Source organism: Camelus bactrianus, chromosome 17 (genome assembly GCF_048773025.1).
Source record: "Camelus bactrianus isolate YW-2024 breed Bactrian camel chromosome 17, ASM4877302v1, whole genome shotgun sequence".
In the NCBI taxonomy this organism is placed as follows: domain Eukaryota; kingdom Metazoa; phylum Chordata; class Mammalia; order Artiodactyla; family Camelidae; genus Camelus; species Camelus bactrianus.
In genome coordinates, this window is record NC_133555.1 from 21,242,036 (window position 1) to 21,269,069 (window position 27,034).

Below are 27,034 nucleotides of genomic sequence, written 5' to 3' on the forward strand. Positions count from 1 at the left end.
TGTAAGAAAGCTGGCAAGTGGTAGATGGATTTAAAATGTGAATTCTGCTAACATCACAAGCACGCGTGTCCGTTGAATGTTATTTTTTAGAAGTGGGGGAAAAGGTAAAGATTTGCCTATTTTTTCAGACTGCTTGGAGGGATATGTTGGAATTAATGCAGAATCTTGAGTCATAACATTTACGCTTTTGAGAAGGAGTCCTGTCAGTCAATGAAGGCAACACAAGTGCTTTCCACGGGACAGGGTTTCTCAACCTCAACACTATAGACATTTTAGGCTGGATACTTCCTGTTGTGGGATGTCCATGTGTTGTAGGATGTTTAGGAATATTGGCCTCTGCCCCTTCCATGCCAGTGGCCTTCCCCTAGACAGCCAAAAATGTCTTCAGACACTGCCAAATGTCCCTTGGTAGCGGGGTGTGATATCACCTCCGGTTGAGAACCATTGCTCTGGAGTTATATATAGGCAACTAGCGCACTTCGAATAAAATATTTTAGAGGCTGGGTCAAATGTGACAGTGGGACCATGTGGACAGTTTGCAAAATCTGGCCCACTGTGAACAAAAGACTCTTTCCCCCAGGTATTTCAAGAGTGCCTTTCTTGGGGACAAGCTCCATGTGATTAAAAGAAAAAAAGCTGGCTATCTAATATTTGGAAAATTTTGGATATAATAAAATGAGTAGTGGGAGGCATCTTTGAAGACGATGAATAACCTTCCTCTCCCTCTCTTCTCTTAGTCGTGTTAGTCTCACTCTGCCCCCACCTGCCTCCCGCATCCTTCAGGCTCCACTTTGTTTTCTTAGCATTGGTTTAACAATGTTGTTTTTTTAAGGTGGTCCTCTCTGTACCCTTCTAAGAGACTCAACTAGGACTGAGAGAATCAGTACACTCTTGAAGTCAGCAAGTGTCTTTTTTGTTTGTTTTTGCTAGAAGCACGTAATTAGACTCTAGAATTTCAGGTGCCTTCGAGCTGTGTGTAAGGCACTGAGACATCACAGACATGGGCCTCTCATGTTAGCTCTTCCTGAGAAGTTTCTGGCAAGAGAAGAAATGCTCTTAAGTATCTCCCTGAAGCAGAATGTCTGTCTGTATTTTTCGGAGGAAATTAGTGATTCATTTAGTGAAAATTCACACGTGTCTTGCTTTCTATATCAAAAGATGGAAATCTCAATTCACAAACCAGAGAAAGCAGAAATGAAGATTGTTGTCTGTTCTTTCCTCTTTTTAATTTCTAAACTAATGCATTTTAGAGTTCTGTGTTTGTGAATCAGGTAGCAGAGAAAGCAGCAGAGAAACCCTAAATGGAAGTAGTTATTTGCCCCCCTGTAACGTGAGACACTTCAGAGAAGGTGGTTTAAATCACTAGCAGGGTATGGTTTTCTTTATAGAAATTTAATTTACACTATATTAAAAAAAAAAAACCCAGCTGATCATATAGCTACAGTGGAGTCTCTTTGTTTTCACGTTTCAGAAAAATCTCGTTTTCTGTAAGTGCCCTCTGCCTCACCCCCAGCTTTGGTCCTCTAAGATGGTTATAAATCAGCACTAATTGTGAGGTCAAACTCAGTGAAATGAAAAGAGTCAACACAGACAATCAAATCTATTTTTCTCTCCAAGTTTCTGGTAGAAAATAGCAAATGGAAATCTACGTAATTCGAGAAGGGCTTTTAAATGATTTTACAAACTTTGCATTCAAAACTGGAACAACGCAAAGCTATGATCCCGTACAAGATTCTGAAAGGTATCTTCTTATGTGTCTGAAATAGGATTATTTCATTATGAGTTTAGAGTTATTTTGTTGGATGGAAATGCTTTCCGATTTGACCATCCATGTACGGGTTCAGATAACAAGTTCCAAAGGAATTCTATTTTTCTTCAAGGGTGGATAATAATAGAGTTAAGAATCGTATTTGTGATGATGTTGTGCTTGTGGATATTATTCTGTTTTAGTTAAGACTGAAGTGTAGACATTGTATAGCTTTCTTTTTGACTCTGCTCTCTGAGTACTCTGCATTGAAGACAGGAATATGTACCATTGGTGTCAGAATCTGTCGCTTGAAATATAACCATAATTTTTCATAGACGTAGTTTACAGGATGAGGCTGTGCCACCGTAATTCACTTGGGAGCATGTATGGTGGGCAAAGGGCATATCTCAGGGTGTACAGAGATGCTTAGGAAAGGCTTGTTGTTATAGAGACCTCTGTTGACAGCAGGTACCAAGGACTGGCATGCGTATGTAACGTTTTCTAGGGCTGGACTCGTGCTGTCCAATCCTAGAGCCAGGCTGCATTTAAAGAAGCATGGTCCCCACAAGAATTTTGATCTTTACTCGTGTTTTTATGAGATACTGAAGGAAGTCCAAAATTACTGACTATATGTCAATTCCTGCTGAAATCTTCTGGCTTCTATTTTCGGTGGCTCCTCAGTGCTTGAGAACTTTGCTCTCATTTTTACCATCATGAACCACCATTCAGTTCCTGAGCTATGTGCACAGAAATGTGTACAATTTCATCCCAACAGCTCAAGTTCCCCCAGTGCAATGTAGCCTCCATTCTAACTCTGGTTTGAACAACTACATCAGATTGTCCCTTTTCTTCTCAGCCAGTTGGGTTCAGGGAGGAAGCTCATGTGTGAAAGAGAGGAAGAAATCTATGAACTATCCCATATGAATGTTTTCATCACCTGCATATTGTGTAGTTGTTCCCAGATTTAGAGTATCTTTGGAATCTTTCATTGTGACAGTTGGAAGTATTTTAAAGATTTAAGGTGAGAGCTTATTCACGAGTGGGGAAATGATAATGGAAGAACTATATGAGTTTAAAATGTAAGAGATGGGAAATGACAGATTCTGAATTATCCAGGTTCAGAGATTCTTCATTATTTGCATCACAGCATAATAACGCATAAAGTTGCCCCCGGTGTAACAGTTTTCTCAAATTGGTACTATCTGAAATGAGTTGGCACAGGGTTAATGAGCTTTTATTTTAATAATTATAGTAACTTTGCAGAATAAATGTTGCCTTAATTTTTTTTTAGACTTACTTGATTGTGGTAAGTTAATTTCATTACTTACATGAGAGAATATTAAAGCATTACACTCACCTTCCTGTAGGCCATAAATATATATATTCGATCCTTGGGTTTCATTTACATTTTCTGGGAAGACATTCATTTTTATATGCCTGTATGTAAATTCCTACCACCTCATGCTGAATCCCATCAAGAGGACTGTCTGGAAGAAATTAAATCTAATACTGCACACCCTCTTTCCATGCCTCCTCTATGACTCTGCACAAAATGGTGATTTTTTATTTCAAATAAACTCTCACAAACTTGTGCAAATCTGCCACTATCAGAGACCACAAGTAAAGGGCAAAGCATATGGGCTGCACCTAGTCATAAATGACCATGAACCCTGCCAAGTGAATTAACCTCTCTAAGCTCTTTCTCTTAATTGTCAAAAGGAGATAACTACTTGCTTGGATGAATTGTTGTAAGCATTCATTGAGATGTGTGAACTGGTACATCTACTATGGAAAACATTGTGGAAGTTCCTCAAAAAAATTAAAAATAGAACTATCATAGGATCTAGCAATTTGAATATATTGGAAGGAGGTGAATCACTATCTCAAAGAGATATCTGCACCCTTGTATTCACAGTGATCTTTATAATAGCCGAGACACAGAAACAACCCAAGTTTCCATTAATGGATGAATGGAGAAAGAAGACGTGTTATTTATATATACATATAATATAATACATATAAATATACATACACACACGATGCAATACTATTCAGCCATAAAAAGGAAAAAAATCCTGCCATTTGTGACAACAGGGATGGACCGTGATGCTACAGAGAAAAACAAATACTATATGATGTCACTTACATGTGATAATTCAACAGCAATAGGGTACAGATTGGTATTTGCCAGAGGCTGGGGCTGTGGATGTAGGAAATGGGTGAAAAAAATGTGAATGCATTGTGTTTTGGGGTGTAATAGGTGTTTAACTGGTTCTTCACCTCCACCTTCCTTTATATGGACGATAACTCTCTTTTAAACGTGGGAAAAAGCAATCAACTGCTACGTACTCCACATGGGTTTAACCTCCAAGATAAAGGCCAAATTGGTTGACTAGGAATTTGCCATATGTTTATCTGTAACTTGGCATAGATGGTTTCAAATGAGAGTAAAGAATTTGAAACCTAGTGGGGCTCCTCCAAAGGTTTACTTCTTTTAGCTGCCTCAAACTAACACTGCCTTTGGGGGGAAAAGCTGGTTTATATAAAACCGTTTTCCTTAAGGTATTTCCTTTCACAATAGCGCTGATAAAAAGGTAGACTCAACAACATAAAAAAAAATGCATCATGAACTACAGCTAATAAAATGCTTATTTCAGAAGCTTGTGAAGTAACTCCCTTGCTCTTGAAAAATGATGAGGGTAAAACTCTGAGGACAAAAGCAAGCGAGTGAGCATCAATTTGGGTGACTATGTTTTCGGGTGCCCTGAATATTAGTAAGCCTTTGATAGATGTTTTAAATAGTTAATTTTTTCCATTTCACCACTAATTAGCCCTTTATTTTTTTGCCTCTTGGAACTGTCACTTGAATAGGGATGGAAATTAATTTTTAATGTACCATTGTTTTTACATCAGATCCTGGCATATTTGCCTGATTTACTTTGTGGTAATGGTCAAAATTCTCTCTCTCATTGGTAAGTAGGAAATGTGAATTTTGCTTTTCTGCTTTGAAGTAAGTGGTCAAAAGTTACAGTTTTATAGCAGGAGCCATCATGTGTAAGATTTCAAGTGAATTAAGGAGGGAACATTCCTCCTTCCTTCTCTGGGAGGAGTTTTTGGAAAACAATGAGAAAGATTCTGTGTAATTATAGCTAATGTGGGGGGCAAACTAACTTATTCTGTTAGATATTATGTGTCCTTTCAAAAATTGCCTGCATCCATGTGATCAGTTCCTGTGCCTATGAGGTTGGAGTTGGCTGGCTGGCTTGGTAGTTCTGGGACCCCCCTGCTTTTGCCGGAATTTCAGTTTCCCTTTTACTCCTTTCTCCTGGATATTACTTGCTCCCAGGGAATGAGTTGTGTGTGGTGGTGAAAAGAATGGGCTTCAGGATCAGCCTGCTTGGGTTTACTTCCAGGCTCTGTCACTTGCCAGCTCTATAACTTGGTACAAATTACTTTACGTCTCTAATAATTGGTTATTTCACAAATAAAACAGGGATAGGAATCAAACCTGAGTATGATTCTTTGCTAAAATGGGTCTAGGCAGGCCAAAGACAGGATGAGGACCAAGACCAAGAATAAGATCCCACCTAAAGTCTGGTGAGGGAGAGAGTCTTTGTCAGCACAGGGACACATCAGGGCCTTGTCCTCAGCCAAGACTAGATGCCTTCATGGTACCCCCCCCCCCCCAGTAGCTTGGTTATTCCCTATGCTTAAGAATCGTATCTCTGAGATTGCAGTTGTACCTTTGCAAGGCCATTTCTAAAATTGTATGGGGGGAGGCAACCATTTTGGATTAATTACATGATTAATTTTGACTTTCAATTACATTTATGTGATTGGTTACCATTTGTAAAGCACTTTCCTACACATTATTTCATTTACTCCTAAGAAACCTAAGTAGGCATTTCCTCATCTTAGAGGAGAGAATTTGAAGCTTAAGGAGTTTAAGTCTCTTGCCTAACATCGTGTTAAAGTAAACCACAAAAGCTGAGTTTTGAGTCCAGATCTTAAAGACCTCTTTAAGTATCTTTGAAGACAAATACCTTTAAAAAGTTCTTCATAAGGAATTCTGTGTTTGTAAAAGATGGAACAGAACAAAGAAGGAAATTTAAAAAATTAGTTAACAATCAAGTCTTTTGATTATAAATATTGTATATATTTTCCCAAGCTATTAAAGTGTTACGTGAACTTAATTGCAGAATTTGTATGTATTTTGGTGAGGGACAAAATACATGTAATACTGCACATGCATGTACAAATTCACATGCACATCCATCTTTACACATACACTGTCCACATTTGATTCAGTGATACTTGCAAAGACCATCTTTCAGTGACATTTGGAAATCATCTGTGTCATCGGTGTCTTTTTCCTAAGGCCACTATTAAGTGACACAATCATCGTCTTGTCCTCTTGGTAAGAAGTACTGCTAGCATTTGGAAAGTGCTTTTTAGAAGGCAGCTTATCAGAGCCGTGTAGAACAATGCCCTTTTCTCTGAAGGTCAGTGTGACATCGTAATCTGAGATTGAAAAGAGACATCAAAGTAGACAAAGAGAGACACTGTTTGCTCTTTGAAGCTGACCCTGCCACACAATGAAGCCTCTCTGGCCTGACTCTCAATGCTGCAAACATCTCTTTCTCTCTCTGTTCATACTCCATTGGCCAGCAGGGGGCAGGACAGTTTGTCTCTTTCCTTGTGAGAAGCTGTCAGCTGAAGGATCCTTGCTGGTCCTTCATAGAGTCTCAGGGCTAAGGGCAGAAATGTAATTGACACTCTTCTTATGAATGCAGGACTAGATCCACCATTTTAATCAGATGTTTTATCCAAATAGCTATAGCTTTTTTTTACCCATCAGGTAGTTGCCCTGTGTGTTAGCCGGTTGATCTTTTAAGAGGTTTGTGCCATTATTTTTATTCTTCATTGTAAAGATAAGGAAAGTGAGGTTCAGAGAGGTTAAATAACTTGCCCACTGCATCTTTGTTTTTTATTGGCATTGAGTCATTTTGGGGGGAGGTATATTTCATGTACAGTATTATATGATTCACAGTTTTAAAGGTTATACTCCATTAATAGTTATTATTAAAATATTTGCTATATTCCCTGTGCTGTACAATAGATCCTGGTAGCTTATTTACTTTATACATAGTAGTTTGTACCTCTAATCCCCTACCCCTAGCTTGTCCTCCCTCCTCCCCCCCACTTCTCCCCACTGGTAACCATGTTTGTTCTCTATATCTGTGAGTCTGTTTCTGTTTTGTTATATACACGATTTTGTTTCCACTGCATCTTTATATAAAAGAAGCTTCAGACATTTTTATAAGCTGGTCCTTCTTTGTTAACTCATTTTAACATCCAATGACACCTCCTGTTGTAAAATTCTTTCTTTGCCTACAAAAATTCCAAGTAGTACTTTGTTTCTTGTGTTGATTGAGAACAGTTGAGTATGTCAGAGCTCCTCCTTCAAGGTCTACTTGCTTTCCCTTGATGGCTTTCAAAGTGCAGTGTTTGTAAAATTCCTTAGGGGCGCTTGTGAAAAATACATTCTTGTGACTCAAAGATTCTAATGAAATGGATCTGAATAGGGGCCCTCAATTGGGCATTTTTCACAAATAGTTCAAGTGAAAGAGGTAGAGGCTGTCCATGGACCACATTTGGAGAGATTCTGAGCTCCATAGCAAATTTTGAACTAAAGTCTGGTTCTCAGAGTCACTAATTACATTGCATAGTTCTCTCACATGTGTATAAACAGGCTTTGTTAAATAAATGACCGTTTAGAGGACCTATGTGGTGAGATCTTTTATAAAATAAATGAACTTATTGTCTTCATTCATCTTATTTGTTAATTTGGTTGTTAATGCAAGATATCGTCTTATAGGAAAATGCATCTCTACGTGAGAAACAGTGTTAAAGATCCTTTCCTAACCTGTCTGTGTATAAATCCCAGTTCCTCAGTCCCTTTTTTAAAAGCCTGTTTTTCCAACCTCTTTGTGATGTGTACCTGTTGAACCCCTTTCAGCTTCTCCAGATTTCTGTCCCTGTCTCCATCCGCACACTTTGCAGAATTACAGGGTGCTTGCTATATGGTCCCTGACCATCATTTTACTGATGACCCATTCATCTTGTTCTTGTGTTTGCCTGTAAGCTTCAGCCTTCTGATTTTAATTTATGGCATATATCTTAGCTTCAGCAACCACTGGACCTCATCCTTTTCTTCCTGTCCTTCACCAGAGCCTTGGCCTCCAGGAGGCTGGATTTTCCTCATTGGTGCTGAAGCCTTCCTGATCTGGCTCCCATGGTTTAATCATTTTGACTCTAAATCCTCCCTGCAAGATTAGGGAGCAGGTGGAAGGAGGAAGCTCTGTCTGCATCACCTGGACCTTGCGTAAGGAGGCTAAAACAAAACATATATTTAAAAATCAAGATTCCAGAGTATAGCTTGAACCCTCCCCTTTGTTTGCTTGGCCAACACCTGATTTAGTCACACCAGCTCTTTCTGGGTGTAACTTTCTCCCTCTTTCCCATAGTAGATGATTGGCTTGCAGCACAGTTTTACAGTGGATTTTGGTCATGTTTTACATAGAATAGAATCAAATTCATCTTATCGAACAAGATCAGGACAAATATTGTCCTGATGCTCAGTTATAAGGAGCTCTATACGATAGTAAACAACAGCCATTCCTGACCACCTGTATCAGGCATTCACAGGCATTGGGAATTTTTTCATTTAATCTTTACCACTTTTGCTAGACTTGGCTGGCTGCTGCACCCCAGTGCCTTCCACTCTTGCACAACCAAGTCTTAGCAGCCCATCAGCTCTTCTGCTGTAGAGAATCAGCTGCTTATGCTGTGTTCCTGTCTAGAATTCCACACCATCTGTCATGCCCTGAGCCCCATCAGTGCTATTCCAAAATGTCTCTGAATCCATCAAACCTCTGTGCCATCACATCCACTGTCCTCTGTTTAGTCCCTCTTCCGAGGGCTGCTTCGGGATTCTGTGTTGCGTCTGCACTTTTGCACATGTGCCTCCCCTCCCCCAGTTTTAACACTGTTGTGCATTTCAGCCTCTGCTCCTAACCTGGCCAGTTATTCCTCGTCCACTAGGCCTCCATTTTGACATCTCCTGCAAGAAGATAGGTTCTTCGTGTTGTCCTTCCTTTGGGCCCCCCTTCTAGCATCCTCTCTTGATCTCTCTTGTAACATATATCAAACTGTAATTGTGGTCTTTTTTTAAAAAAAAAATCAGTTCCTCCAATTTGACCACCAGGTCTTTGAAGTCAGATCTGGCACACCAGTCAGTATTTAATAAATGTCAGTTGAAAGAATGAACGGACGGCTGAACCTAGCCTGCCCCGTACTGTGTAGCAGTATAAAGCAGCAGCTACAAATTTATATCATCCTGTGTCTGAGAACTGCATTTCGCTAATTGCGTTTCCCTTGCACTCTCTGGGGGTTATTGCTCAGTTTTTAAAAACCCTAACCCAGAAGAGAGCCAAAAGATCTAAAGGCTCCCACCCTGCCCCAGGCGTTGCATTAATCATGTTCAGAAGACTTGAACTTGAGCATCGGAAAGTCCCTATGCGCATTGCTTCAATTTCCTTCTCTTTGCCGCAGGAGAAGGTAACTTTAGTGGATTCTTTGAGGACATTTTCAAGTTACCTGGCACAGATTAAAACAACCAAATCTTAATTCTCCTAATCTTGATAAGGATTCAAGACCTGAAAAAATTTGGTATCTAAATTCTGCTACTAAGGTACATACATTCCTGGCTTGTCTGATTTTCTCTGAGATTTTTTGTTTTCCTTGTCCCTCTTAGCTACCATTATTTTAGGAAAGAGGAGAAGTCCTGTTTCTGGTAGTCATGCTGCCAAGGCTTTATCTTGTTGACAGCTTTTTTTTTTGACAGCCACACATCAGTTCTATGTACCACCACCTCTCATCTTGGTCATTCGACACTCTGCTCACAGGATTCTCTGCCCACCTCCTTACATAGCTTACATTCTTTATTAATAGGTGATTGGTTCTCAAACTTTTTGATGTGAGCACTATTTATTCTCTCTCTCTCTCTCTCTTTTTATTGAGGTATAGTTGATTTGCAGTATTAGTTTCAGGGGTACAACATAGTGATTCAAAATTTTTATAGATTATGTGCCATTTATAGTTATGATAAAATGTAGGCTACATTCCCTGTGCTGTGTTTATTATTCTTGTTGCTTATCTGTTTTATACAGAGTATCTTGTACCTCTCAGTCCTCTGCCCCCATCTTGTCCTTTCCCCCTTCCCTCTGGTAACTACCAGTTTGTTCTCTGTATCTGTGAGTCTGTTTCTTCTTTGTTATAGTCACTACTTTGCTTTATTTTTAAGATTCCACATATAAGTGGTAACAATAGTATTTGTTTTTCTCTGACATACTTCACCTTATAATACCTTGTAGATTCATCCATGTTGTTGCAAATGGCAAAATTTCCTTTTGTATAGCTGAATAGTATGTCATAGAATGTATATGTGTGTGTAACATCTTTTTTATCCATTCATCTGTTGATGGACCCTTACATTGCTTCCATATCTTCGCTGTTGTAAATAATGCTGCTATGAACATTGTGTTGCATGTATCTTTTTGAATTAGTGTTTTTGTTTTCTTCAGATACATATACCCAGCAGTGGAATTACTGGATTGTATGGTAGTTCTATTTTTAGTTTTTTGAAGAACCTCCATACTGTTTTCCACAGTGGCTGCACCAATTTACATTCCCACAAACAGTGTACAAGAGTTCCCTTTTCTCCACATCCTCACCAATATTTGTTATTTGTGGTCTTTTTGATGACAGCCATTCTGACGGGTGTGAGGTGCTATCTCATTGTGGCTTTGATTTGCATTTCTCTGATGATTAATGATATAGAACATCTTTTCATGTGCCCGTTAGCCATCTGTATGTCTTCTTTGGAAACATGTCTGTTTAGGTCTTCTGCCCATTTTAAAATCAGGTTTTTTTCTTATTTTGTTTTTTGTTTTTTGGGTTTTTTTGCTGTTGAGTTGTATGAGCTGTTAATATATTTTGAATATTAACCCCTTATTGATCATATCATTTGCAAATATTTTTTCCTATTCAGTACATTGTCTTCATTTTGTCAATGGTATTCTTTACTGTGCCAAAGCTTTTTAGTCTAATTAGGTCCCATTTGTTTATTTGTGTTTCTGTTTCCTTTGCCTTAGGAGACAGATCTAAAAAAGAAAATTGCTACAATTCATGTCAAGGAGTGTTCTGCCTGTGTTTTCTTCTAGCTTTATAGTTTCCCGTCTTTAGGTCTTTAATCCATTTTGAGTTTATTTTTGTATGTGGTATGAGACACACACTCTCTCTTTAATAGACTTTAATTTTTAGAGCAGCTTTAGGTGTACAGAAAAATCGCCCAGAAAATATATAGAGTTCCTCATATCCTTTTCCCACTTACCCTTCAGTTTCTCTTATTATTAATTTCTTGTGTTAGTGTGTGTTTTTGTTACCATGGATGAACCAATATCAATATATTACTTAACTAAAGTCCATAGTTTACTCCTTAAAACTCATAAATATATTTGAGAGTGCAAAAAAGGCTTTGTTTCTTGTATATTCACCTTTTTAGAAGTTGAAATTGAGGAATTTAAAAAAATTAATAGCAGTCCTTTATGTTTTTGCCAACTTCTTTCTGGTTTGGTTGAATAGAAGACAACTGCTGTCTCATCATTGCTTCTGCCTTCATTCTGTTGTGATGTCACTTGTCACGTAGCCTCTGGAAAACACCGCTGTATACTTGTAAAAAAGATGAGAGTGAAAAGGGCATTTTTGTGTGAGTATTATTAGGAAATGATTTTGAGCTTGTGGATCTCCTGAAAGGTTTTGGGAATACTTATGGATCCCCTGACCACACTTTGAGAACCACTTCCATCCATCTAAATGATGCTGCCTTTAAGTCCTGTTAATCCTTTAGATCTCAATTGACATTGCATCATAAGGAGACCTTCTCCTAGCCCAGACTAGATCTCCCTGTTGCACGATTCCATCACATGAGCTTAGAACATCTGTATTTGCTACTGGACTGTAAGTTCCCGGAGGGCCAAGACTAGGCTTCTGTTGACTGTTGTATTGTGTGTTCCTACCACGCTTGTTCTGATTATACTTACTGAGTCAGTGACTAAGTATGCAGAAGAAGTAGAAACTAATGTAATTATTTTTCAGGAATTTACTAGCAAAGAGGGAAGAGGCTTGAACATAATTTATTTCTACGTTAGAGTCTAAAGTCTTTGGTGGCTGGAATCATGCTTTTTCTCTGTGGATTATCGATGGATTTAGGTAGTGTTCAGGACATGTTGTGATGAGTGAATGGATGGATATTCAACTAGTGAGTGAATGAATTCAGTGTTAGCTGGGATTTCAAGTGAGAGTGAATGGCTCATTTGATTATGTCATTATTGTGTCCTGGAAATGACTAATTGCACTTGTGTTAGGAGTACTTATCAAATATATTTCCTAGGTGGGGACATTTCTATCAAAAGAGTTGTGAATTCAGGGGAAAAGGTGCAATGCATTAAGAATTTAGTATCCACTTGCCATTGCCAGCAGCCTTCCACAAGAAGAAGAAATAATTGATTAAACATGGGGCCTAAATGTCTGAGAAAGCTGTAAAATTATACCGGTTGAATTTTAATATGTGTTATGTGTTTTTGTTTTTCAGGTAAGGAATTATATTTGGTTCTGCCTGGTTACCTAAGGAACTTGACAGTTGCTGTCTTCTTGTGTTCATTTGTAACCTGCCAAATCATGCAAAACATGCTTGCCTGCAAAATCAGGGCTTCGATTGTAAGTAATATGCTCTGTGCTTTTGTCAGTGGAGTGGATCTGGAGGTAAGCGCTCTGCAGATTCTGTGGGTTGTGTCTGTTCTCTGTTAGGTTGATTTCACAGTGGGAGACCGTCCAGCCCCTGCCCCTTGTCTGCTCTGTTCTTTCTGTTTGGGATGATTCCCCTTTACTCTTCTGCATCAGTGTTTATCACTCATTATTAAAACACAAAAGCCTGGTGATTTCCCATATATCACCTTTCCACTGTAAAAAAAAAAAATTCAAATATACGAAAATAAGTTTTTTAAACATACCAGTTGTAGAGGAACCTAGAAAACATTATGCTAATTGAAATAAGCCAGACACAAAGGGGCCTATATTATAGGATCCCGCTTCTATGAATGCTTTAGAATAAGATACATTCATCGAGACAGAAAGTAGACTAGAGGTTACCAGGGGTGGGAAGAGGGAGGGAATTTGGAATTATTGCTTAATAATTGTAGAATTTCAGTTTGAAGTGATGAAAAAGCACCCCCCTCCAGTTTTACTGAGACATAATTGAAACAGTTTAGGAAATAGATAGTGGTGATTGTTGTACAACATTGTGAATATAAATAATGCCATCCAATTTTATATTTAAAAATGGCTAAATTGGCTAATTTAATGTTTATATATATATACATATGCATATATATAATCACATAATTTTACATATATATATATATATATATGTAATCACAATTTTTAAGATGTTTAAAAAAATAAATCAGCTATAAAATCCTACCCCTCAGGGATTTCACTGTTAACACTTGAGCACATTTTTTTCTTACTTTTTAAAATTTTAACTTATTTCCTGATAGTCGTTCTTATGATTGAAGTTAAGCTCATGGAATACAAGAAATGCTGTATCTATTTTTTTTAATTCAACCTTTTTTTGTTAGTATTTTCCCTGGACCATTGGAAGCTTGGCATTCAGACTGTCAGCTACATAAGATTTCATTCTCATCCATCCCATTCATTAAAGACCAAGAGCCACCATGCTTTCTGCTCCCGTTCCTGGTCATGCCTGACTTGTCCGTTTCATTTATTAGCACGTCTTTGCTGAGCACTCACTGTGTGCCAGTCATTCTTCTGGGCCCTCTGAATGAGGGGGAAGCCCAGTAACAGGATTTGACCAGTGGAGCTCCATCCTCTGACCTGGGCAAACTAGTTCTGTGGGGTGTGTTTTGGGAGCCCCTGGGCTGGATGGTCTATGATTCTGTCCTATTCCTCTGGTCCGAAATTGTCTGATGTAGGACATTTAATTCTGACACTTGAAAATGAACTGCCAGTACCCTGCCATGAAGAAACGATTGTAAGCATTTTCCAAAGTCAGTGCTCCTTCTTTTCTCTGTGGGTGGATGCTCAAGGTGCTCTTGGCCTCTCCTAGAAACTGATTTGTCATATAATGAACAATTTGAAAGAGTTGTTAAAAAAACCCCACAAAACCCCAGTGCATCCCCTTACCAGGATTCTGATAAAGGATGTGAAGTGTCTTTTTTTTAAGAAGTAGAAGGAAAAAACTCGCACACAATAACGGTGTCTTGGTGAATATGGATTTTTCTTATGTGTAAATTAATTCTTTGCAGACTTTCTTTTCTTACATTAAAATGTATCCCACTCAGGATTAAAGAACCAATATGAGAAAATGAATATATTCTCAGTAAACCCTAGGGACAGGAGAAAAAAATACTCATTTTAACAAAAGCCTTAATGAAACTGGTGGAAGTGTTTTTTAGAGTTTCTAGATACTGGCAGAAACTCGGTCTGCTTCAGAAACATTTTTATTGGTTGACTCATAAGGGGGATGGCAGCATATGAATAACTGGATGGACAAACTCTTAGGGGTCTTCTAGACCGTATCCCTGGTGTGTCCAGTGGTACCAGGCAAATAGAAGAAATTGATGTGCAATTGAATGAATGGATGGATTTTGAAAGGATAGAACTTTTTATGCCAGGATATGAATATTATTACCACAGGAACAAAGATATACTATTTAGGGGAGGTTTTATAGCTCAGTGGGAGAGTGCATACCTATCATGCATGAGGTCCTGGGTTCAATCCCCAGTACCTCCATGAAAAAAAAGAATAAGTAAATCAGTAAATTAAAACACCTAATTCCTCCTCCAAAATTTTTTAAAAAGAAAGAAAAAAGGGTATGCTATTTATTTGAACATGTGATCTCAGGAAAATTGGAGTGGTGGTAATGGGATGGTGTGACTCATGTTTGTATTCCAGTGCGCATCCACCATTCAGGATGCTGTGCGGTTATCTTTGTATGTAGCAAGCAGATAGCAGTCTTTTTCCTAGAGATTGGTAAGATATTATTTTACCCTCCTACCTATTTACCCACTTCAAAAGCTAATTTTCGTGTCTGTTTTCAGGCTTGTATGCAGGCAGATGTTTCAGAGTTTGTTGACAGACTTTTCCCAGACGTATTGTTGATCAGCAGGTTTCCTCAATTAGCAGCCACTTCTTGAGTCTGTTCTCTGTATGACAAATGTTATGGGTTTTCGTCCATGCGGGGACAGAGAAGTTTGCCAACTCGGCAGAACCCAGGGAAAGCCGGATAATGAATTTGAAGACAATTTGTGTAGAATGGAATTCATTAAAAGGGTTGAGAGCCCAGGAAGCAGTTTGATTGCAGGTCTTGTCCTGAACAAGAAAGTGGCCCCGCGCACTTACCATGCCCGGCCCTGGGCAATCCACACACACCCTCACATCCTATGTAAACCTCCGAAGAGTTCTGGGAAAAGAAACTGGAACCTTCATTTCACAGATGAGGACAGAGAGGCTCAGAGACTAGAATTTGCCAAAGTCTGCTCGACAAATTCGCCAGGCAGCCCCAAGTCACAACCTGATCTGTTAGGCTCCAAAGCCCTTACTTGCTTTCTATAAAAAAGGATTTATTGAATGAGAAGGGTGTTCTGGGCTGTGTTGTGCTTTTGTAAAAGGGAAAACATGCATGCATCATCTCAAAACATGAACACAGGGCTTCTGAGACTCATCTCTTAAAAGTAAATGAGATGATGTAAAATGTTTGACGTGGTACCTGATCTCTTGTAAGTGCTCCATACGTGATGCCTGCTGTTGCTGTGGTTTTTGTTATTGACACGTAACAACAGAAGCCTGTGCAGAACAGCCACTGTTGTTCTTGCGCTTGATGTAGTGGGCATGGCCTTAAGAAACCCAGGCATGCGAGTCAGGCTTTCCAGGTTCAGATCTCAGCGTCTTAATTTCCTGGGTGGGTAGCCTTGACAAGCTCATTAAGCTCTCTAAGCATTGCTCTCTGTACCTGTACAGTGGGGATGGTATTTGCACTAACTTCTTAGGATTCATGCGAGGATTCAGTGTCAGGGTGATGTACGTAATGTACCTTGTATGGTGTCTGACGCTCAGAAAATATTATTCGTGTCTTCATCAGTCGTTAGTGTCATTATCAGTTGATCATCATAACTACCTAAAAGGCACCCTCAGTGGAAGGTGAATCGTGAGTTACTGGCTTTGTGGGTGTGTTTGGGTGGGTGTGTTTGGGGGTGTGTGTGTGTGCATGTGGAGTACCTGTGTGTAGTGAGTGTACCTTCCTATCAGAGACGTCGGGTAAACTAGCACAACGAAACTGTTATACGTCTGCTCGGAGGCTCTGGACAGGATGAGTGCTCGTTTCAGTGTAAACCTGTGATTTAGACACTTTGGTCATCACGTGTTCTTTTTTTTTGGTCTTTTGTAGGCTGTTGATAATAATCACGATTGATTTGCTGCTCTCGGGGGGGGGGGTGTATTTTTACACCAGCTCAGGGATTTTCTGCTGAGTCGGAGTGATCCATAGCAAGAGCCGTAGATCCCAAATTCAGTGCTGTCTGTGAGCATCCGTGGAGTCTTCAGACTGCCCTTGACCCTTTGACAATATTATTGATTACTCTGATTTATACTGTCTACATGATACAGCAAGTCCACAGAATCCCACCGATTCCACTTACTGGCCCCTGGGTTCCTCTTGCTGTCTTACATAACCTTAGGTGTCATTTCCAGCATTTATATAGTCTCTTAATCTTCTGTCCTTTTTTTTTTTTAATACTTTAAAAAGTGAGTTTTATCCACTTTAAATGAGAGACCAAAACAATACATAAATTCTGCTTTCATCTGCCTATTATTAGAACACTTGCAGACAGCAATTGAAACAGTGAAATTATAAACGAAGCAGTCTGCCTGGCTCTCATTCTTGCATTTTCTTTTGTTTTTTAATTTTATTTTTTTATTGAAATGTAGTTGATTTACAGTGTTAGTTTCAGGTGTACAGCAATCATCCATTCATTTTTCAAGGAAAATATTATATTCTGGGAATGTAACACAATTCCAGTAAGGATCTGAAGAAATCTTTGGAGGTTAAATGACATCCCTAGGTCTTTAAATTTGACTTTGTATCTCCTTCAGGAATAATTTATTTTTAAAGGATCAATAAAGATTTGGCCAGATTTTCAAGTAACTTAACCATATGCACAGGTTCATATATTCTTTAGTATGTAGAGAGAAACTCTCCTGTGAATCACAGTGGTCAGTAGGGTAATTTTAGGATTTGTTCTCTTGCTCTCTGTCTGTCTCTTTCCCAGACACTCGTTTTTTCCCAGAGCTGTTAATCCAGATATGATACTGGATTTAGTTCCCTGGGAATTTCTAGTAAATGCATAAATATATTTCAAAGGATTGGATCTTTTTATTAAATTTTAGCAATTCTGCTTCCTTCAGGAGTCTTCAAAGGTCATATATTTGAGTTGGAAACAGTCGCTAAGGAGTTTTCCAGGCTGCTTGCTGAAATAGAGATTTGACTAATGATAGTAAAGGTTATGTAGATAAGACAGTGCATTTAACCTGCAAATGAAAACGAGTTGGCATCTTGCCAGCTCATCCTCATTTGCTAAATCTCTTCTCCATGCCTTGCTCTGTCAGCCTTGGAGAAAATGGACTGAGAGTATGTAGTCATTTTTGAAAAAGATAAATGGATGTGAGAAGGAGCCATTATGCCAATAGGTAGAGTAGATTGGAGTTGAAATCAGACGCAAGATGTGAAAAACTAACAGTAGGAATCATGGCTGGGACTTTTCTGTTTAAGCAGACGTGCAGTGCCCTTCCTTGGAAAAGGACTGGTAACAGCAGTGGCGACATGGCCTCCTGCCAACTGAAGGCTGTTCCACTGCCACCTCTTCCTCCTTGGGAGTGTCCATCTGACTCTCTATTGAGTTTTTGGACTGAGCCAGCAGGGAAAGAAATAGCCCAGACTATTCGAGTGATTTATTTATGCTTTAATATGCCATATAAAGCTATTTTCTTTCAAAATTAAGATGAAACACCCAACTAAGGGACTGGCTGAAGATTTAAGTAGTCTTCAAATTACCACATGTGCTACATCTGTCCCTATTAACCAGATGGGTTTTTGATAGGATGAATCTCATTTTAGGAGAGATGGATGAGTTTTCCTTGTCTTTTTTCTCTTGGTTTGCAGTTTCCATCGACAGATGATCTTATAGAAGAGCTGTCTGCTCTGGTGGGCTAAATCCAATTTCTTGTCATGATTTCTTTTCCCCAATATGGTGTTTTGTGGTAATTTAAACATCTAAATTATGGAGATTTTACATACTTTTGGGGGGGATTTTTCTTTAAAAAAAATCAGGTGATTTTGTAACCCTGGGGCCACATAATCAGCAAGAACTAAGTAGATCTTCACCCCTTTAAGGGACATGAGATCTTCAGTTTGTCACAGTCCTCACCATTCCCTAATGTTTTATACCTGGCTTCTTTCTTTCATTTAAGTTTCTAATCAGTGAATTCAAGAATCACTGAGGCATACTTTTTTAGAACTTAAGAGACACTTCCTAGAGAGCATAGATAGGGTACCACCTTCATTTAGTGGATGTGTGAACTCCAGGAAGTGGACCAGACCTGGAGAGATGGGGTAATGGGTTCACTATGTTGAAACTATGCTTAAATGTGCTGTATAGTCTGTGACAAGATTATTGCATGATTTCCTCATTGTAGTCGAAGTATAAAAAGCCTACGTCTCAGAAGAGTTTTGAATGTTTTTTTTAAGAAATCCTCATTTTAAATCAATTTCACATTCTTGTTCTTAAGTCAGCAGAAATAAGTGAATAATAAGTATGTGATGATGTGTAAGCATTATGTCTTCTTTCCCTGCTGTAATATCGGTCTCCTCTAGAAGGCAGCAGAGAGCAGCTTGATGTTAGAGTCTAGGGCTGGGATACTGGAGTAATTCAGACCCTTTTCCTTCTCCCTGTCTTTATCGCATGGCAAATTCTGGGAATACAGGCAGTTCTTGAAGATATGAGAAGAGGAACGAAAGTTGGATTCTCTGCGAGGTGATGTTTATTAGCATCCCTAGGAATCAGTCAAATAAGAAGTGTGCCTGTACAAAGCAGTCACAAGTTTTTGTGTCTTTTAAATCAAAGTGACCAAATACCACCTGCATGTGTGTTCTGTTTGGCTGCCAAGTGCCAAACAGCCAGACTGTGATCCTAGCATAGAGACAATGAAAAGAAAGGCAGGAGCTTTTCCTCTCTAGAGTCTATTTTTCCTCTTAGATTTGTGGCCTCTATCTTTAGGCTAAGACTGAATTCATTTTATTCCTGAAAAGGTTGGCCAGAGCTCTTTTGCCTAATTGATTTACATGGTTATTTTCTGCTAGGAAGCAAAGTAATTTAAAGGGGAAAAATTTCCTCAAGACTCAGAATTGTTTAACTGTGACATTTTATTACCATCTTAATATGATATCTGAACCCCAAATAATCACTGGTAACAATATTTGGCAGTTTCTAAAATTTGGAAGCTCATTCTGCCCTGTGCTTATAAACTCAGCAAGAATGGAGACTACACCTTACATTTCAATTTTGCTACTGTTTAACATTTAATGTTCAACTTGGTCCTTGATTGCTGGGGATAAATATGCACAGTTTGCTCATTGGCAGAGTTTTAAGAAGTACCATTTACTACTTAAGGGACTAAAAATTGCTAATTTAAGCATGATAATGTAAATTTCTTCGTATGTGGCTAGAATTCAGTTTTAGCCAGACTGCAGCCAAATGGGAAGGTTGGCTGCGTGATGGTGTTTTTAGCTGTAACATGGAAACTACTTATATGTGTGGCTGACTTGGCAAACAAACATCCTCCTTCATATTTCTGAGGACAGGTTTCCTTCAAGAGCGTTTATAAGTGTTACCTTCTCTTGACATGCTTCTTGTTACTATCACTGGGGATGTGTTGTACATTTAAAGTGGGCATTTAAATCACCTTCCAGGGAAACGGGATGAAATACCCTGTTGCGCTTTGGTTACCTGTTGAGTTATCCAGTCACAGCATTGGGGGCTGGAAGATACTACCAGAGGTGATTGGACTTCATCCTGCTTCCTTGAGAAAGATGGTAAAACTTGATATGGAGATGACTGTCTCTGTTTTTAAGAACAAAGCCAAAAAAATCCAAGGAGAAGAGTGAGACAATAAACTCATCCTCTAATGCAGCTCTGACATCACCTCAGCTTCTCATGATATTTTTAGGCTTTACAGGAAAAGATATGCTATTGCTTTTCTTCTTTAAGATTCGTGTGTTTATGTGGTTTTTCATAGATACCTCCATTCAGTGTAACACTTGTGGCATAAACAACTGTCTTTCCTTACCCAGCACCTATCTCCCCCTTGTTTCTACTGCCAGAATCCCGATTTTGTGTTTAATCAGCACGTTACTTGGTTACAGGCAAAGCAGTCCTGTCCCCAGTCGTACTTGATGAATCGTGATTGATCTAAGCCAGTCTGCTCAGCCCATTCTGCTTTAGCAGTGATTGGTGTAGAGATGTGCCCGTGACCCAACTCTGGCCAATGAGGCGTAATGGAAGCAGGAGAGATTCCTTTCCTGAATGAAAATGACAGACACCTGTGAAGATAAACCCTTCTGCCCCCCTCTCTCTTGCTTCCTGCTTTGAGTGAGGATATGTTGCTTGGAAATGTAGCAGCCATCTTGTAACAGTGAGGTGACAGGCTTGGAGAGGAAAAGGACCATGCTCAGGATGGTAGAATAGAAGGAAACAGTTGTATCTCTGTCAGCATTGTTGACTAGCTGAATCATCCCCAGGGAACACCTCCCTCCAAATTTCTGGGAGAATAATAAACTACTCATTATTGAAGCCACTGTTATTCAAGGATTCTCTTATTTGCAGCCAAAAACATTCCTAGCTGATACCACCTAAAAGGCAAATTACGCAATGGAGATGCTCACCCATTCAACTGGATGAAAAGACAGCAACGTATTTTGTCTTAATCTGCCATTCTGTAAATATTATTTTCTTTTGGCCTGGAATGAGAGACAGATGTTGAGAAATGTAATTAGATTCTTGGTGTAGGTGGCCAAGTTTTAATTTTTAATTGAACGTGAAGTCTCAGAGTGTTTGGCCACAGAGAGAAAAATAATCTGGCATTTCTTATTTAATTAAATCATCCTGTCCTACTGTACAGCTGAAGATCAGAGCTAGCAGGATTGCATTACATGGTGATTTTAATGTTGCTGTCTTTCACTGGTAACCATTTGTTTTAAAATCTAGTCCAGTCTGCTGCTTAGACAGCAGTACTGTATTTACAGTCGACTGATTCAGCGGTTGTCTCGGGAGACTCTGGTTGTGGCTGGATTCCTGGAACAGCTGAAAAGGTCAGGAGGTGGAGTTCACTTCTCTTTAGGGATGGGAGCCTCAGAGATGGGTCCCAGAGAGGGCAAGCACAGGTCTGCTCAAGGAATCTGGCCCTGCTGGGCAGTTGCTATGTTTAGATAAAGCAAGATTAATATTGCCTCCTCTGAGTTAGACTCACCATTATTTCTAAACTTGAATAGCTGGAGTTTACTCCACTTAAAAATTCACGTAAAACCAAATCTATAAGATAGAATATGTCTGTGTTTTTTTTCCTATCTATTGTGCATAATGTTGTACTTAGAATGTTAAAACACACTGATGTCATGTGATTGGAACAAACCTCTAACTTTTGTACTAACTATATTATGAGGCTAGCTAGCATTGCTGGAAATTTTCAACTAGGAAATATTTTTAAGTGAATGCATTTATTTTCTATCATATAGGGCTAGGCAACTTCAAAGTAGGCTAACAGCATAATAGAAATCTTTAAGTGACCTGTGAGATTGAGTAGCTTAAGCAGTTTATAATTCATGTGTTATTTCTATATAGTTTGTTCTCTGCAGATTGAATGCTGTCATCCCTACCATTGTTTCTTAATTTACAGAACAGAATTTTCAAAGATTAGATAAAGCAGAATACAGTTTCACGTTAGCCAGGTCCAAATTTTTACAAAAACCCATTTAATAGGGTCAGAATTAATCAGGTTTTACAGTATACCTTTTTTTAGTTTTAATCTCCGGAGTTATTAAACATGGTAAGTTATCATTTTGTGAGGAGATGTCATATGGGTATTGATGAAGAATCAAAGTAAAGCCTTCCTATTTTAAAAAATAATTGGCTTCGATACATACTTGAGTTCTATGAGATGAAAATGCTTATGTAGTTAAAGAGTTTTATCCTCAAGTTCTTTTTCCCCCTTTCACTTACAATTCAAAAAAAGATTCTTACTAATAAATGATGCCCTAGACAAAATATTATTAAAGCAAATGGATTTGTTTCTTTGCATCGCTTCTTTGACCATATCTCCTCTGACAATACTGAATACACTGAAGTGTATTTGAACGTCTGGTCCTTCCTTAGCTGGGTGCATATCCGGTCTGACTCATTCCCCCAGGATTGGCCCTGAGGTTGAGGAGGTGATCTACCACATTTAGGTGTGAATTACTCTGCTTCATTTCTTTAGCCTTTCCGACTGCTGTCTCCTGCACAGCAGCACCCATTTTTAACAACACAAGTCATGTCATGGCATTTTCCTGCTAAAAACTGCTGAGTCATTTCCTTTAGATGAATATCCATATTCCTTACCCTGAGCTCAATGGTCCCATGTGATCCCTTCCCTCCCTGGGTCTCCAGACTCATCTTTTGCTACCTGTCATTTGCGTGGTATGGAAGTCTCTTTCCCCAGACCTTTGCTTGTATGACTTACTCTCACGGTTCCAGACTCCATTCCTTTGGAAGAGTAGCCACCCAGTCCTTGTTTCTTTATCACATAACCCCGGCTGATGGGTCACACTTAAAAGCGTAACATAATTTCATGTCTGAACGTATTTTATGTATCACCATTTCTATTGTCTGTCACCCTTCCTGAAGATGGAAGTTCTGTGCTGCCTGCTTTGTTTATCTCTAAGGGTGATGGGATTCCCCAATGCCTAGAGCACGTAGTAGGCCTTCTTAAATACTTTCTGAATAAAAGGAAGGGAAACAGTGTACAAATAATACCTGGAATATTTTAGAAGTAAAGTGGCAGAATTAATTTAGGCCATCCGAATCTAATATTACTCTCTCCTCCCAGATCACATTCTGACCTTTGAATCATAAAAAGTCTACCTCACCAGGAACTCCATCTGAAATAACTCCCCCTTTCTTATGTATTTATTTTTCAAAAATAGTTCAGATGGAACTCAAGTGCTGATTGAAGCCCCTTCATCAGGTAAGAAGTTAAATACTTAGAGCGGCCGTTCTCAAACTGGATTCTATGCCTGTTTCATCCTGATGAAACTCCATTAAAATCCAAGTACTGTCAAATATGTTGGTGAATTACGGCAGTACCGTATTGCTTTAGTCTACTGCAGTAGCATAGTAAGGAATTTTTCAAGGTCCTGTACTGAAGAAATCCCTTACCTCTTTGTCTCACTGTTTACTAAACTTACTTGGCCACAGAATCCCCATCCCCATGTATGCGATTTTCTTCCAAATTCCTGTTAATGTCGTGTGGAATTATATCCTGCCCTTCTGCCTCCCCACTTTGGCATGTCGTGGCTGAAATAGACAATGGTGATACTTGCATGACATTTCAGAGGGAACTTAGAGCTCTGACAGGATGCACATAGGGTGAGACCATCCTGGGGCCCCCAGCTCCCCGAGTCCGCACCCAGAGCTGAGGGCATCAGTCTTCTTAGAAACCCTGGTGGAGAAACTGTGCTTTATAGCACATTTATGGATGGCAGCCCAGAGAACGTATGGCCGTCTTTCAGGTCATGTGTACAGAAGACCATCATTCTCTCTGGCTGTTTCCTAGAGATCATCTGTGAACTAAGAATGGCACTATTCAGAGATGTCTGAGCTTTCTGAATGCTGCAGAAACTTGGTGCCCTGACTAGAAAACATGCCATTATGTCCTTGCCTTGTGGTATGATTATCAAAGATCTGGTAGAGTTTCTAAGTCCACTTCCCAATCGTAGGAAAATGTCCACTGCAATAATTATCCAGTGTCAGAGACTCAGTGTCTTCACCAGAGTGAATGGTGGGCATCCCACACACTGAATTTTCTGTTCTCCTAGACTCCCATTTTGGCATAATTTAATTTGAGAGCAAGGTTTCTCATTGTGAAATATTAAGGCAAGGTGTTTTATGTAAAAATCATCGAATTATTTTATTCTCCAGGTGGCACAGTTTAAATAAGATGGAAGTGTAAATCTAATCAACTACATGACCATGTCCATTTTATACTGTGGAGCTTCTTTAAAAAAGACTGATTCATATGCAGCAGTAATTCATTTAAGCTCAACAAGTCTTCACATAATTTTATATTTCTCTACTATACTCTCTCTGCCAAGAATATGTTCATATAAATCACTTTTCCCCTGCTAAACTGACTTCAGAAAATATTTGAGTATTTTCTAGACTAGACTATTAACCCTTTAAATAATGGCTTCTTTTTCTGTTTTCTTTACTTTGTTTTTATTGCTATTGTCTGGAGCCAAGTTTTCTGAGAGGTTAAGTTTCCCCATTTTTCTTGCTATGCACAGATTTTTCTAATATTGGAGCATCCAGCTTGGAGTATCTCAGAATCCTAATCTCCGGGTCTTTTGTCTATGATAATTGGCTAAGGCTGGCCACGTCCATGTTTTTAGTTGGCTGGAATGGGATGTATTGCCCCTCATTCTGGGGTCTGGGTGGAGAGTGACAGAGTCACAATTCCTGTCCATCAGCACCCTTGACTTGGACTCACTGAGGTCCCTCACATTCCTTCTTTTCCCTGCTATGGATCAAAGAGTAAGCCCACACGTTTGCTTTCCAGCCGTAGTTTCTGAGTAGCTGTTCTTTGTGGCATGATCTTTAGAGATTTGGTAGATTTTCTAAGTCCCACTTTCTTACCGTAGGAAAGTGTACCAGCTTTTGCATAGTTAATATAATGGAAGGCTATCTGATGATTGCCATTCTGCCCCCTGGTGGTGAGAGTTAGACATATAACAAGATACCTAATACGTGGTGGTGCTGTAGTAGGAACTTGGGCGTGCCTTAGTCATCTTTTTATCTATAGTGTGTGCTCAGGGATAACAGCCAACATTTGAGGTAGGTCCTGTTACTGTCCTTCTTTATCAGATGTGTATGTATATATTTTTTTTTTTGAAGTGTAGTCAGTTTACAATGCTGTGTCAATTTCTGGTGTAGAGCACAATGCTTCAGTCATACATGAACATACATATATTCATTTTCATATTCTTTTTTGTCGTAAGTTATTACAAGATACTGAATATAGTTCTCTGTGCTTTACAGTATGAACTTGTTATCTATTTTATATATACTGGTTAATATCTGCAAATCTTGAACTCCCAATTTATCCCTTCCCACCTCCTTCCCTGCCAGTAACCATAGGTTTGTTTTCTATGTCTGTGAGTCTTTTTCTGTTTTGTAAGTAAGCTTGTTTGTCTTTTTTTTTTTAGATCCCACATGTAAGTGATATCATGTGATATTTTTCTTTCTTTCTGTCTTACCTCACTTAGAATGACAATCTCCAGTTCCATCCATGTTGCTGCAAATGGCATTATTTTATCATTTTTAATGGCTGAGTAGTATTTCATTGTATATATAGATCTATATACCACAGCTTCTTTATTCAGTCATCTGTCGATGGACATTTAGGTTGCTGCCATGTCTTGGCTATTGTAAAGTGTGCTGCTGTGGACACTGTGGTGCATGTATCTTTTTGAATTAGAGTTCCCTCCGGATATATGCCCAGGAGTGGAACTGCTGCACGAGATAGTAAGTCTATTTTTAGTCTTTTGAGGAATCTCCATACTGTTTTCCATAACGGCTGTACCAAATTACATTCCCACCAGCAGTGTAGGAGGGTTCCCTTTTCTTCACAGCCTCTCCAGCATTTATTGTTTGTGGACTTTTGAATGATGGCCATTCTGACTGGTGTGAGGTGATACCTCATTGTAGTTTTGATTTGCATTTCTCTGACAGTCTCTCTTTATCAGATGGAGACACTGGGGCACATAGAGGTTAAATGACACCTTTAAAGTCATATAGTGATAGAGCCAGGATTCAAAGCCAGACACTTTGGTACCACAGTCCTCCCACTCCACCCCTGTACTCCTGTCTCAGTTGAATGACTGCATGATGAATGGAAGGGATACAAAAATCAAACTATGCTGCATAGGACTCCTATTTGGAGTTCTGAGCAGATTGAAAAATTGAGTTCTTTTCACTCAAATCCTGGAACTTGCGATTTTACAACAAAGTGTGGAGTTTTGTGGTTCTCTGAGTGCTATGTTTTTCATTGTGATCATTCATTCATTTAACAAATATTTGTTGAGCACCTAATATATGCCAGACATTATCCTAGGTAATGGAAATTCAGCAAAGAACAAAGCGAGGAAAAACCCCACTCACTCTCAGGTAGCATACATTCTAGTGGGCAGTTCTGATTATCTTCTGAGCCAGACATGCAGTAAAATTTTATCTCTGAAGACTTTATAGTTATAGCCACACTCAGGTGATTGAGAACAGTCAGAGTCCTGTGCTTGGAGGACTTTCCTCTGCATGGCTGAAGGATGACTTGAGCAAGTCATTCTGGTGAGAACCTGAGAGATGAGACAGAATCACTCAGGCATCTCCAGTGTGGTGGCGATTTTTTGTTGCTATGGTAACCACTTCTAGCATCCCTCTCCACCGCTACATCAGAATTTTGACAGGACAATGTGAGTTTATGTACAAGCACATGTCCTTTTCATAAAGCCCAGTTGGGGTGGAAGAAAGCTTTAACACCTGTGTTGTCTTTTTAAAGATACACAGTGTTCAGGCTAATTAAACCTGTGCGCAGGCTTCTAATTGTCAGTGCTTCGCTTGGAGTATCAGATTGCTTTGTTTGTAATGATGGTATGTCTTCAAGTGATGGGATTTTGAAAATATTATGTTCACAGGTACACCTAGCAAATTCTCACCTTTTCTAATCCCCAAACACACTAATTTTCACACCAAATTCTTTGAGGTTCACACTGCATCTCAGCAAAGATG

The 27,034-nt window shown here is 39.1% G+C and overlaps 1 protein-coding gene and 1 non-coding gene across 18 annotated transcripts in view; both read left to right on the plus strand.

Annotated features, from left to right (window-relative positions):
• MAGI1 (membrane associated guanylate kinase, WW and PDZ domain containing 1) overlaps positions 1-27,034 on the plus strand; it is a 577,834-nt gene that overhangs the window by 236,359 nt on the left and 314,441 nt on the right. The gene's annotated exons all lie outside the window — the stretch shown is intronic.
• TRNAD-AUC (transfer RNA aspartic acid (anticodon AUC)) lies at positions 14,607-14,681 on the plus strand. The gene has a single exon. It is a non-coding gene; the product is annotated as a tRNA-Asp (tRNA).